Here is a 14,345-nt window from a genome sequence, read left to right as displayed (position 1 = left end):
ATAAAAAAGTGCTTAATTCAAATACAAACTAGAAACTAATTGCCCTGCAAGATAAATTGATTTTAAGATAGATGATAATCGATAAAATCAACTCCCGTGAGTACTTCAGTACTTTGATTAATCCATCAAATAAATCAAGAAAACAGTTTAATTTATATGATATTAGAAAAAAATTAACAAGAAGCACACATACCTTCAGGTACTCTAAGTACCATAACTTGGTGATGAACCTGTCAGGGAGTATCGAGTTTCATTCAAGGATTCATTTGGGAGGCTAAACCCTAATTTGGGACCCCCCGGCTGTTACTGCAGCTGATGTTCACCAGTAGCAATTAGTTGGCTGAGTAAATCAGGGGATCTTGAATTAATAGCCATTTATATAAGAGGATTTTAATGTTATTAAATAATGGATTCGTAATTTTTTTCAACATTTAATTTACAGTCACTGTTTTATACCCCCATTCTTTAGTCTATGTTGTTGACAACGAACAAGAAAACTTAATGATTACCCGTTCCAACGACTTGGTAAGTAATTATCATGATGATGATAAACTAATATATTTTAAGCATACTATCAATTGCTATTACAGAACAAATACGAAGTAAAGAACAATCATATCACTAATATCTTTTACATTTTTGTGAGATTTTTATTATATGCTGTGAAATTCCTACGCGATGCTACGAGATTTGAATGATAAGCTATGAATTGAAATATGGTCTTTGATGATAATGCAAGTTACATGGTGTGTACAGAAGAGTTCCACCATTTCAAAAAACACATTTATAAAATAAGTAAATGTTTAAAACGATTGTGAATGATCTGTTATTTGTGTTTGATGCAATATTTTCTCTGCAAGATTTTTTTTTTAAAAATTCTTGTTAGTTGGATATTTTCATGGATATATGTATATATTATTATATTAATATTCTAACTCAATTGATCCCCTTAATAATTAAAATTTACTCTAAAAAACTGAGTTGAAATTCTATCGCATGTTAAACTGTGATGACAAATAATCAATTGATATGCTATGAAATCCTAATATTGTGAAAAGGGATTTAAATGCTATGAAATTTTATACTCATGCTATGCTACGATGTAGGCTGCATAGGATATGTTCAAATTGATTTAGTATTTGAATATAAAAGTAAATACTATAATATGCACATGAATAGACTATTTAATGCCTTCAGGTATTTCTAATCAACGTTTAAAATATCGATCCTGTGTAAACAAACAAGTACGTTAAAAAGACTAAAACATCATCGTATGAATCTATATCAAATTATTGTGTTCCATGGTCACGATTTTGGTCAAATTTATTTTTTCGATTTTAATGTTTAAAATGTTTCAGTAAGGCATTTTTAATAGGCAACCAAAATTTGAGTGTCATTTGATGAGTTATAAGCGAGTTACAGAGCTTACAATTCTTCGCTATGTAAACAAAGCGTTTGTTTACATTTCGAATGTTAGAGTGAAAATTCCAGTTTTAGACCTAAAATGAATGTGTTAATCGTAAGGAACTGTTTTTAATGCTTAAAATTAATAATAAGATATACAAACCAGCTTTAAAAGATTTTTTAATAGTATACTGAGTCTATGTAAAAACAAAAACAGGGCACGAGCCTTGTTTACATGACGACGAATAGTAAGCCCTGTATCTTGCTTAAAACTCAACGACTGGCACCCAAATTTCATTTGATCATTAGAAATGCATTCCTAAAGCATTGCAAATAATAAAAACAGAAAAAATAAAATTTGACCAAAATCGTGACCATGCCCCTTTAAGGCAAAAGTTGATCATATAAGTTAGCTGTAATACAGTTTATCTGATTAAAATATTGCTTTTCATGTCATTTGTATCATTATGCCGATGCTAACAATCTTTCAAAGACTTGCTGCAAGCGTTATAACAGATCTAGACTGGACACTCTGACCATGAACGACAACAATAACCACGTCCACAGGAAGACAGACTACCATAAAAGGTAAGTATTTGTTTAGATATTTGCCTTGCATAAAATAAACAAAGCTCATAGAGTTACTATGTTATTTGTTCTAGATAAAAGCAGAATGATATACATGTATGGCCTATCTAACAAACTACGTAAACAATGTTGGGCCAACAGTGAGCCAATTTACAATTGACACATCTAACTATAGTGTCAATGTTAATTGCAAACATTAAGTCAATGTTGTAAATTTACCATTAATGTTAGTTGAGACCATGCTATCGGCCCAACATCAATGACCCACCGTCTGTAATGAATATTTTTTATTTATTGAAAAGTTTGTCGGACGATTACATTTATTAAAACACGCATAAAATTTTAATAGTGGTTATATGTTTATGTTTTATTCTATAGTTTTTAACGTGTATTAAAATTGAATCATTACTATGATACTCTCAATAGTTACATGTATACTCTTTATAAAACGAACAATGTTAAAATATGCAAGTTTGATTTTTATTATATTCCTTTAAAGAAGTTTGCAAAGGCCCAAAACTATAATGAAGATATTTCGCAAGATCTATTCTGTGGCATAATAGTTCTAAAATGTAGAATTTAAGTTGCCGATCCTGAGATAAGAGATAAAACATTCACTGACCAAGCAATTAAGGCAAGAGTAATCACAGCGTGAAACTGGCCAGTTTCCATGGTTATTGTAATATCTGATCTGTTGAGATGGCGAAATTTGCTCCCATTTAGCATTTTGTAGGACAGATCTAGAGTCAAACAGTCTGATAAATGTACAGCCACAGTCTAGAAAAAGAAATGTAAATATTATTTATCCCAAATAACGGCCGATTTAAAGCCCATTTTATAAACGTATAAGTATAAATCTGTCTCATACATTGAATTTTTTTTTATTTTTTAAGGGAACGTTCAATCTGAACTTTGAATTTAATGTTTGTGAAAACCAGATTTTTTATGGACGACTGTGAACAATTGAAGATAGAAACTAGAGCAGAGCTCGTGGCAAAGCCCCGAGTAGGTCTTCCGTTGTTGCTGCGAGTTGAAAATTTATGTTATATGGTGTCAAACGATTATAATGACTATACTTTCAGTTCTGCTTTTGTTATAAAAACGTGTTGTGATTGACATCCTGTATATAAATCGTGTTTTGAAAAAAGAAAGGAAGAAAATATTTTAGGAAAACTATTTGTCGAGCAGAGTTTATGTAATCGTTTCAAACATTCTTTAAAAAATGAGATGTTTAATGGCGAGTGAAATGTTCAAAGGGTAGCAAGCATTGTTATAAACAGTATGTACTCATGATTCATGTCAGGAATTGTATTTCTTTTTTAAACTGAACCCGCCTACAATACACGTAAAATTTTCTCAAAGATAACTTCTATATTAAAATATTTCTAAATTTTTGAAGACTATGTGCAAGTTTAGAATAGCGTGCTGACAAATTTACAGTCCCTAAAACGTACTACTACACCAAAAAAGCGTGCGGCCTACGTGCGAGAAACGTTTCGTGTAAACCTTTTAGAGTTTCATGTAAACCGTTTAGTGTTTCGGGCAAAGCGTGTAAATCGTTTCGAGCAAAGCGTGCGAGAACCGTGTGAAACGTTCATCAGATTTCATTCGGAACTCTCTGACAAGTTAATTGTTTCAAAATGGCGCCCGTGTTTTACATTACTTTAACGAAATTGAACGAATTTTTAACAAACAAAAGAAAGGTATATGTATTAAAAGACGACTAGTTACAGAGTACATGTAAATTAAACGTTTTCATGCGATGTTTCAGTACTGAAACAATATTAAAATTCGCTATACATAAAAAAATATTAAATACAGTTAGCGGAACATGATTTCTATTGGAACACACCTAAATCAACTTTAACTTGCACGATCATGTATTGATAATCATGTATTTTTTATTATTTATTTACATCGATAACTCTTACTGAGACCATTCGGCTGTGTACAAGCAGCACACATAACCTCGGACATCGGGTGAGACCTGCACCTGGCTGAACCTGTCAATCAAACTCTGTGTATTTGTTTTCATTGGATGGTCAGGCGTCTCTCTTTTGTCAAAAGCCAATGGAAAATTATAATGACTTCAAGGTAATCGGAATCAGTATTTGATGAAGCACACAATTTAAATGATAGAAAATCTATTAATTATTTTAACAAAATTAAATGTAAACATAGAAAGGAAATAAAAAAAAATAATTATTATGGGAATCTATACGCATGGTACTCAATTCAAATAGATTATATTATGATTTTATTATTTTATGTAGTAAAATCACCCTTCCAACTGTTAGTCAATTACATAACAATTGATGACCTGGGGCTATAAATGTTCTGAGCTGTGTGCGCTGAAGCGACACAAGATTCTCGGTCGCATGCGGCAATTGAATTGAGACAGACTGGCCGAATAAACAAAGGGATGGGAAAGTGAAACAAACTGTTACACATAAGAAGAAACCACCAAAAATGATTTTCGACAGATCTTGCTATCTTTTCTCCAATTAAAAAAAAATCCAGCGCGAGCACCTGTCAGCGGGGCGGGAGGAGTGGGGGGGAGGGGGGGGGGGGGCAGCAATGAGTTCGCTTCCACAATGAAACTACAGAAGTGATTAATATGTGACCGATAGAATCTAATCTAGCTAAAGTTGTTTAAACTCATGTGAATATTTTTTAAAATAATCATCGAATGCCTCAATTCAGGGCATTCCTTTATCGTGCTAGCACCTACCGCAAACAAGGAACATGGAACTTAGATTATAATTTGCTTTGATTTTTAAACTACCTTGTACGCTATCGTATAAATCAATGCTTAATCAACTGTACAAGTAAAATAAATTTATCCTTTCATCTTAAACCAATATAATAGTTGAAAACATAATAAAATATAGTTGTGTCCGTGCACAATATGAAACATAAACGCGTCATAGAACACGAACCGACCGCGGATCACTTATCCACTCGCGCCGGTGTAATGAAGTATAATGACCCCCGTAGAATAATGACCGGGGGTCATTTTTCTATGTAGAATAATGACCCCCCTAGCTGAAGAATAATTGGACTTTTCTGAAGAAAAAAGACCCAGGGGTTATTTTTCTTCATGTTAAACATGAAGAAAAATGACCCCCATAAAAAAATGACCCCCCCCCCCCCCGTAAACATGAATAGAAATTGGTTACCCCGTATCCAAGATATGACTTTGAAGTTACTTTATTTTTCACTCTGTTCAACTGATTTTGAAGTTATAAACACCGGTCTTGTAAATAAATCGCTGTATTTAGTTTTTCCTATCCGTAGCAAGCACACGTAAAACACTCTGACATTGCACAAATTGATTGTTAACAGTTACGTTACTTCTCTTGTCGACAAACGGCGGGAAATGACGCAAATAAAGAAAGATTCATACACAATGAGGATATTGTGAGATAATTAACGAACACTTATCATGAAAGAATAATTGTTGTAATAATATAAGCAATATTCATTGGTGAATGAATTGTCAATCGAAAAATGATACATGTATATATCTTTATGGGAAAAGACTAAGGGGGCAGGTAACGTAGAAATATGAATACTTCTTATTTACATTTCTTGGGGAAAGTTTTTTTTTTTTTAAAAGCATTCTGCGTTAGTTTTGTTTTCTTCTACGTAATACATGAACATCATTTGTTGTAATGTTGTATTTGTGATCATGGATAGACTTTATTCTTTTAGAGCAAATTTGTGAAGAATATCTGACTATGGTAAATCTTAATAGATAATACACACTGATCGATTATAATAAGAAAAGATTGTTTCTAAAAGCGTTGATAAGAGGTTAGGACCCATGTTAGGGGTTTATATCCCGCTTGATTTTGATCACACGATCTTTATTGTATCCAACGTTACCAATGCTCATACAAACTATTGATGCATTAATCATCGTGGTATTAAATAAACTTACTAAAGTATGCCGAGGATCAAGTAAAATATATTTTCTGTACGAGTACTCTCAGTACTTTGACGATTTTCCTTATTAGCCGTTAACCTCTACTGGCGTAATGGCTCTAACTTCAGCTTGATTATAATGCCTAATAGGGGAGTAAACTTTTCATAATTTTGGTTTCATCATTAATTCTGAGTGTTGCACTTGTATACCCAGCAGTTTGTACTGCGGAAATCATCAATGCAAGTATTATATTCATGAACAATATGAAGAATATAGAAGATGCGACGGCGAAGCGCGAAGACTAAAGTGCTAAGTTGCGAAGGCGAAGAAGTGATACTACTACCGCTTCTTCGCCTTTGCAACTTCGCACTCTCGCCTTCGAATCTTCGCGCTTTCGCCTTTTAGCTCACCGAGACGAAGTCAATGGGAGCATATGCTATACCCCCGGCGTCGGCGTCCGGAGCTGGTTAAAGTTTTAGTTGCAGCTCTTGTATCTAAGCTATTACTTGTCCTCTCTTCACCAAAGTTACATGGAGGATGCATCTGGACCTACTGAATCTGGTTCCTAACTTTCAGATGCTGGAGGAGGTTAAGGTTTTTGGAGCAGGTTAAAGTTTTTGTTGCAGGTGCCTTGAATAGCAATATCTTAGTTACTGCTGGTCCGTACTTCACCAAACTTGCATGGATGGTGTGTCTTATGATAATGATACACCAGACAGGCTTGAGTGCTGAATCTGAGCTATAGGTTTCGGATGCAGGAGAAGGTAAAGGTTTTTGTTGCAGGTGCCCTCTAATGATAATATCTTGGTGCGTCTTATTATAGTGATGCACCTGACAGGCTAAAATGCTGAATCTGAGCCACAGGTTTCGGATGCTGGAGGAGGTTAAGATTTTAAGAGCTGGTTAAAGTTTTTGACACAGGTGCCCTCTGATGACGATATCTAAGTTATTACTGGTCCTAACTTCACCAATCTTGCATTGATATAGTCTTATGATACTGATGCACCTGACAGGCTTGAATGCTGAATCATAGCCATAGGTTTATGATTCTTGATGAGGTTTAGTTTTTGGAACAGGTCACATGTTTTATAGCTAGATAGATAGCTTGCATAGTTGATTTAACTATATTATAAATGAAACGCAGAGGTTGCTTCAGATGCAGAGCCTGATCTCCATTATCAAGGATGCTAAAGAAATCTTCTACCTTACTCAAACCTGCTCGATAGATAGATGTGTTTGTTGATAAATGATATAACATGATTCCTATGATAATATCATATGTAATATTATAAAAAGTTATATGATACGATATGATATTGTATAATTTGTTTTGATATTTTATGGTATGATATTGTATCATGATATCGTTATGTATAGTATTGTATATAATGATACAATATTGTATAATATTATATTGTATTATTAATTTATTATTTAATCACATGATACTATTACATAAGATATTGCAAAATATAATATTATACCCTATGATACTATATTGTATATTCTATAATATTGTATCATACGATTTTGTATAATATGATATTAGTTTCTGTAATATAGAATTATATCACATGAAATTGTATAATATGATACTGTTCTATTATATAATATCGTATCATACGATAGTGTATAATATGATATTGGTTTATAATATGATATATTATCACATCACATGAAATTGTATTGTATGATATTGTAAAATATATTATTGTATCATATGATACAATATGTATAATATAATATTGTTACACACAACACAGAAGACTTAATCACCAAATCTGGTGCGTATGAATACATTCAGTATTTCTTCAGTATTTCTCGAAGAACAGGAACTGACTCTTCTCTCGATTTCAAACCGGATAACGACCTGATATTATACTTACGCTGATAAATATCTCATTGATGTAAATATATTTTGACAGTTAAATGAATTCAATTGATTTATTTTTTAGTATACGAAGAGTAAATTCATTAAATTGCAGAAAGAAAAATAAAATTGTGTTATTAGAATTTAAAACGCTGCATACTATTTTTGTCAGCATATTGTGGCTCTTCCAGCGGCCATTCTGTTAATTTCGCATTACTTGTTGAATAAGACAGAGCCTTTTTAAAAAAATCTTATTTGCGGGAAGGAAAATTAATACATGTTTAAAAAACGTAAATATAAGCATTGAATCATTATTTTTTGAAAGATGTGGTCTCATAACTGCAACAATGAGTGCAAACAAATTTTCATAACGCGCTAGCGCGCGTTATACTATTTGTATGCACACGCCGTTGCAGTTATGAGACCACATCTTTCAAACAATAATGATTCAATGCTTAATTATACAATTTAATATCATATGTTTCAATGTTATGATGTATTATTGCAGTTTGATATTGTTTCATATAATACTATATTGCATTATGTTTTATGATATTGTATTGTTTGATCAAATACAATAATGTATAACACAATACAATGTCATATCATACGTTACAATATCATATCTCACAATATTTTACGGTATTTTATGGTGTTATATGATATATATTGTAATTATGATAGGATACATTTTTAATCTTATATTATTGTATTGATTAACATATGAACATATGATTAACATACACTTTTTTAACAGATGATTATGATATACGATATTGTTTCAAAACAGAATCCATGAATATCCAAGATCATAAAGGATGGTGTTCATATAATATGATAAAGTTGGTCTCATAAAGGCGATGCCTCATAAAGGTGATGCCTTGTCTCGGTGAGCTTTGTAATATGTGATTACCTATGTTTTATAATTGCGGAGCTCTAAAGGGTTCCGAGGCATATTTTCGAAATTTTATTTTTATAAAATTAATAAAATAAAATAATCCAGGGGGATGGGGTTCGGACTCCCTCTCCCCTTTTACTGCGTGAAATTATTAATATTGAATTTTCCGGGGGGGGGGGCGGACCCCTTATCCCCCTCTAGATCCATGCATGAGCAAGGAGTGTCGCATAATGAAATTACATTGTTACTGTGTTTGGTCCACGGTAAAGAGACGGCTGGTAAGTGACAGGAGTCTGGAAGTGCATATGTACACATTATGGCGGACATTAAATTTTGTGTGCAGTAGATAATGATTAGGCATAGCCAGCACTGGTAAACATATATGTTACATGTACACATTAAAATATTTATAAACATTCATAGTAAGCGCGATGGCCTAGCGCATGCGTAGCAATAATAGCATGGATTAATCCGAAAACCTTAGCGAGTACGGTGCCTGTATTAAATTCTATGTAATCGACCGAGACTTGCTGAATGCAATCAAAAAAGCTTAAGGCGAAGGCGAAAGTGCGAAGATGCGAAGGCCAGAGTGCAAAGTTGGGAAGGCGTGATAGAAGTATCGCTCCTTCGCCTTCGCACCTTTGCACTTTAGGCATCACAACTTCGCGCTTCGTCGTCGCATCTACGCACTTTTGCTCTTTCGCCTTCGCACTATCGCCTTTGCAACTTCGCATCTTCGCCCTAAGGTCGAAGTGGCCCTATCGGAACACCATAGATATATGTAAATTTAATTGTTAAGATGACAACCATACCCCGATGCAATACGTCAATATCTTGTTATAACGGAAGGATTTTTATTATTCTATGATGTACCCCTTCTTTCACTTTAAGTTTATTTGAATATGAATTATAATTTCTGTAAACTTCAGCAGTAAAAATTACAATAATGTAAAGACTATTTCACAAATACTAAAAAATGTACTTAAACACTTTATCTACAAGGGGGTCATTATTCTACAGGGGTCACTTTTCTTCATGTGGAGTGTGCTCATTTTTATGAAAATGACACTTATTCTTCAGGCAAAGGGGTCATTTTTCTACATAGAATAATGACCGGGGGGTCATTTTTCTGCGTAGAATAATGACCGGGGGGTCATTTTTCTACGTAGAAAAATGACCCCCGGTCATTATTCTACGGGGGTCATTATTCTTCATTACACCGGATCTCCTCAGCCATGTGCGAGGGATGATCATCATTTAAAGGTTTAATATTTGAGGGGGGGGGGGTGTTGATTTAATTAATTGTACAGTTTTTAAAGTAGTTTACATAAACAAACCAACCATTAGTTTATGTCTAACGATTTTTCCGATTTGGAGTAATATCGTTCATTAATATTCATTTACACTCAAATATTTAATTAAATATATACAAGTAGGACAAACTTTTATAACATAAAATTATAACAGTTCTTGTATATACGGCTATATTAACTCAAACACGTTCATATGCATGTAAGTGTAAGTCGCGGTGTGCGAATCTTGTGTATTAAATAACCGCTTACCGCTAGGTAATGCAGCCGTGGCTGATCTCCTCGGCCGTGGGCGAAGGATAGATTACGTAAAGGTACAACGCACAGACCCGCACAGCTCGGAACCAAGGAAGATTTGAAAAGTTTGCAGTATAATGACCTTACTCTATCAAATAGAAATTATTTATTTTAAACTTAAACCCCACAATTGATCTATGTCTGTTATTGCTTTAGAGAATGACATTGCTTTTATTAATTAAATGAACTATTTCTTACTTGACATCCAATCGTTTAATCCACAAAAGATTTCGTGTAATCAAAACTAAAACAATTCTTGAGTTCGCGGCTAAATTAACTCATATATGAGAGACGCAACTCTCGTGTATTAGATAACCGCTGACCGCTAGGTAGGTCAGCCGCGAGCATGGTGACCGATTTTCTCGGCCGCGGGCAAGGGAGAGCTTACGTAATGGTACACACACACATGCAGCTCTGATTCAAGGTAGATTTTAAATGCATGGAGTTAATAACTAAAATGTAATGCATAGATTTTTTTAATTCCATATTTTGTGGTTTACTAGAAAAGAAAAAGAATGTTTTGTTTTCCAATTGCCGTTTTTAATGATTGTGCACTATAAGAACTTAAAAACAATGACTTAAACTCCTAAAGAAAAAGCTTATACGCCAACAAAAAAAAAATCTTATGAATTAATGCCTCCTGTATTAACCAGCATACTTTCTGCGGCAACTTTATGCCAGTTGTACGCACAAAGACTTTCGTTAACTTGTCAAATGAAAACAGGTACATGTCAACATGTAAAGCTTTTTACACTCATACTACACAAATCACTTACAAAATAACATTGTTACGACCTTTATGAGATCCCAACAAACAACTTTTCCAGCGACAGACATATCACAATCCTAACCGTTTTTGAGTTATTAAGCAAAAACGTTTAGGGGCTATTGGCCCTTAATTTAAGGAGCCAGCCCTTTTTTATTGGTGTCAAATGAAAGCCCTGAATATTCTGCACAACTTTTATTCTACATGTCTTAACAAAATATTTTTCGTTAAAAAGATATAAAGGAGAATATGTCTAAATTTTTGCACTTTTTGGAATCCTGTTTTTTGACCCCCTACCTTTTCCTAAATAAAAAAAGTAATCTAAAAACAAAAACCGGTGTGCACCACTACAATGTCTCTGCTATTCAAATTCGTTGGATTCTCATTCCCTGCTATCATAGTCTCGGAGCCTTTGTCTGGAAACCAAAGGCCCTAAAAAAATTTAAAAGGGGAATAACTAGTTAACGGAAAGGGAATTCTAACTTTTATGAATTGATGGAGATAGTGTTTTGTAAAGTCCATTAGCCCAGAAAATTTGAGCAAAAAACCGTTCACAAATGAGCACGATATGAAGCCTCAAAGTTCGCGTCTAGGAAGAAAAAAAAAGAAAAGAAAAACTAGAGCAAAGCTCGTTGCAAAGCAACGAGTGGGTCTTCCGGTAATGTCGGAAGTAAAGCAGGACGTTCCTGTAAGAAGCAGAGCTCTTAAATCAACAACAAGAGTAACTAAAACAAAAAGATGAAAAAATCGAATTATTCCTGGTACGACTTAACAAAATCCGAATGATTTTAAGTATGAATTAACAAAAACCTTTCTAATTTCAAGAACGACTTGACAAAAAAAATCCGAATGTGTTCAAGCACGACTTAACAATTATTTTTGGTACGAATTAATTTTACTTTGAACATTACGCTATTTTTTAAACCAAGGACGCGGAATCAAAATTTCCGGAAAAATCAATTTTTAAACCCCGATATCTCTGTAATGCTTTGTTTGATTTTCAAACAGATTTCAGATTTGAATTCACCATGGCAAGTTCTATAAGACTGTAGTATTGTCTTATTTTGTTCAAAAAAATGAAAATTTCCAAAAATTGGAACTGCTTCCGGTTTTGAGCAAAATTGATGAACAAAATTTTAAACCCCCTAGTACATATAGAATTGATACATCTATCATCAGTAAAAAATTCAAAGCGATATCTTTAAAGTTAACGGAGATCTCTTCCGGACAAAATCACTTTTTTTAAATTAAAAAATGGCCGCCAAATTTGAACGGAAGTGACGTAAATGCTGAAACTTTAACATCTTTGATGCACGGTAAGTTTACAAAAGTTCTGAAAATTTCATTGAAATCGGATGAAAACTTTTTGAGATATAAAGCCGAGAAGGAGTCAGAAAAAAAAATAAAAAATAAAATAATAATAAAAAGAAACCGAAGAAAAACAAGAGGGTCTTCCGTTGGAAAGCTCGTTGCAAAGCAACGAGTGGGTCTTCCGGTGGTGTCGAGAGTAAAGATAGAAGTTCCTGTAAGAAGCAGAGTTCTAAACCAACTACAAAGAAAATTAAAATAAATATTTTTAAAAAATCTTAATAGCCCTTCTTACCCCTAATTTGAGGGGTCAGCCCCTTTTCCTTGAGATCAAATAAAAGGTCTCGCTAATATAAACATATTTTGTTCTACAAATGTTCACGAATGGTTAACCGTTATCGAGATATCTAAACAACTGTATTTTAGGGGCCGACCCTTTAACTCTTTACCGTGGCCACTAACAACAAAATTTATGGTATCATATTGTTACGAACATTATTATGATCAACTTTTCTTCTACATTGCTTTTAAAAATATTTCTTCTTTTATAGATATTAATGATCAAAGTTTTGAACTTCTGGCCCCTTGAAACCCCTAATTACGTAATATATGACTAAGGTATGATACTGTATAGATAAACAGCTGTACAATGAACATTTTTGCTTCTATAATTGATAACAAATTATTGTTCAGTAAAGAGTTCTTGTTATAAGATTTAAGACCCCTCTTGACCCCCAATTGGAGGGGCCAGCCCCTTTTTCTTGATATCAAATGAAAGGTCTCTCAAATATAAACATATTTTGTTCAACAAGTGGTCACGAAATGTTAAACGTTCTTAGGATATCTTTAAAAATGTGTTTTAGGGGCGGCCCTTTATCTCCTAAATGGGGTCATAAACAAAAACATTTTAGGTAGCATATTGTACAGAACATTATTTTAGGCAACTTTTGTTCTACAATGCTTTTCAAATATTTCTCCTTTGTCATATATTATTGATCGAAATTTTGAATATCTGGCCCCTTGAAACCCCTTATTACGTAACATATGACTTAGGTATGGTACTGTAAAGATAAACAGCCAAACAATGAACATTTTTGCTTCTATAATTAATAACAAATTATTATTCAGTAAAGAGTTATTGTAAAAAAACTTTACAGCCCTCTTGGCCCCTAATTTGAGGGGCCAGCCCCTATTTCTTGATATTAAACGAAAGCCCGTGTGATTTGAAACAACTTTTGCATTAAATGTTTTAACAAAATATTTATATATCAAAGATATCAAAGAAAATGTGCAAAAATTTCGTGAAAAAAATTGGTGCCAATTTTCAGGTTCAGGCGAGCTTTGATGCCTTTTGCAATTTTCATCATTTGAAGCATGGGGGTACATCTACATACATTCATCTACAATCCCTTAAAATTTCAAGCTTCTATCTTGATTAGTTTCGGAGGAGATGCGTGGACAAAATGACCCTTAAAAATTTACAAAATCGTCAATATCTGAAACCGGAAATGACGTCATCATTTAAAAATTTTATAATATATAGCACCGATCATGCTTTATCCGTCCTGAAAATTTTGTGCGAATCGGTTGGATAGTTTTTGAGAAATAGCGCTCCAAAAAAGTCAGAAAAAGAAAAAAAAGAACTAGAGCAAAGCTCGTTGCAAAGCAGCGAGTGGGTCTTCCGTTAGTATCAAGAGTAAAAGCTAGAAGTTCCTGTAAGAAGCAGAGTACTAAAACCAACTACAAGTGAAAATTAAAAAATATATTTTAAAAATATCGAATTATTCTTAGTGCGACTTAACTATATCTGAATGATTTCAAGAACGAATGAACAAAAACTTTACAATTTCTAGAACGACTAAATAAAAAAAGTCTCGAATTAACCATTTCCGAATTATTTTAGGTACGAGTTAATTTAACTTTGAACATAATTCCTTTTTCTTAACCAAGAACGTGAAATCAAAATTTTCGGAAAA

Source organism: Magallana gigas, chromosome 9 (genome assembly GCF_963853765.1).
Source record: "Magallana gigas chromosome 9, xbMagGiga1.1, whole genome shotgun sequence".
Lineage (NCBI taxonomy): Eukaryota > Metazoa > Mollusca > Bivalvia > Ostreida > Ostreidae > Magallana > Magallana gigas.
Note: the sequence above shows the minus strand (reverse complement) of the source record.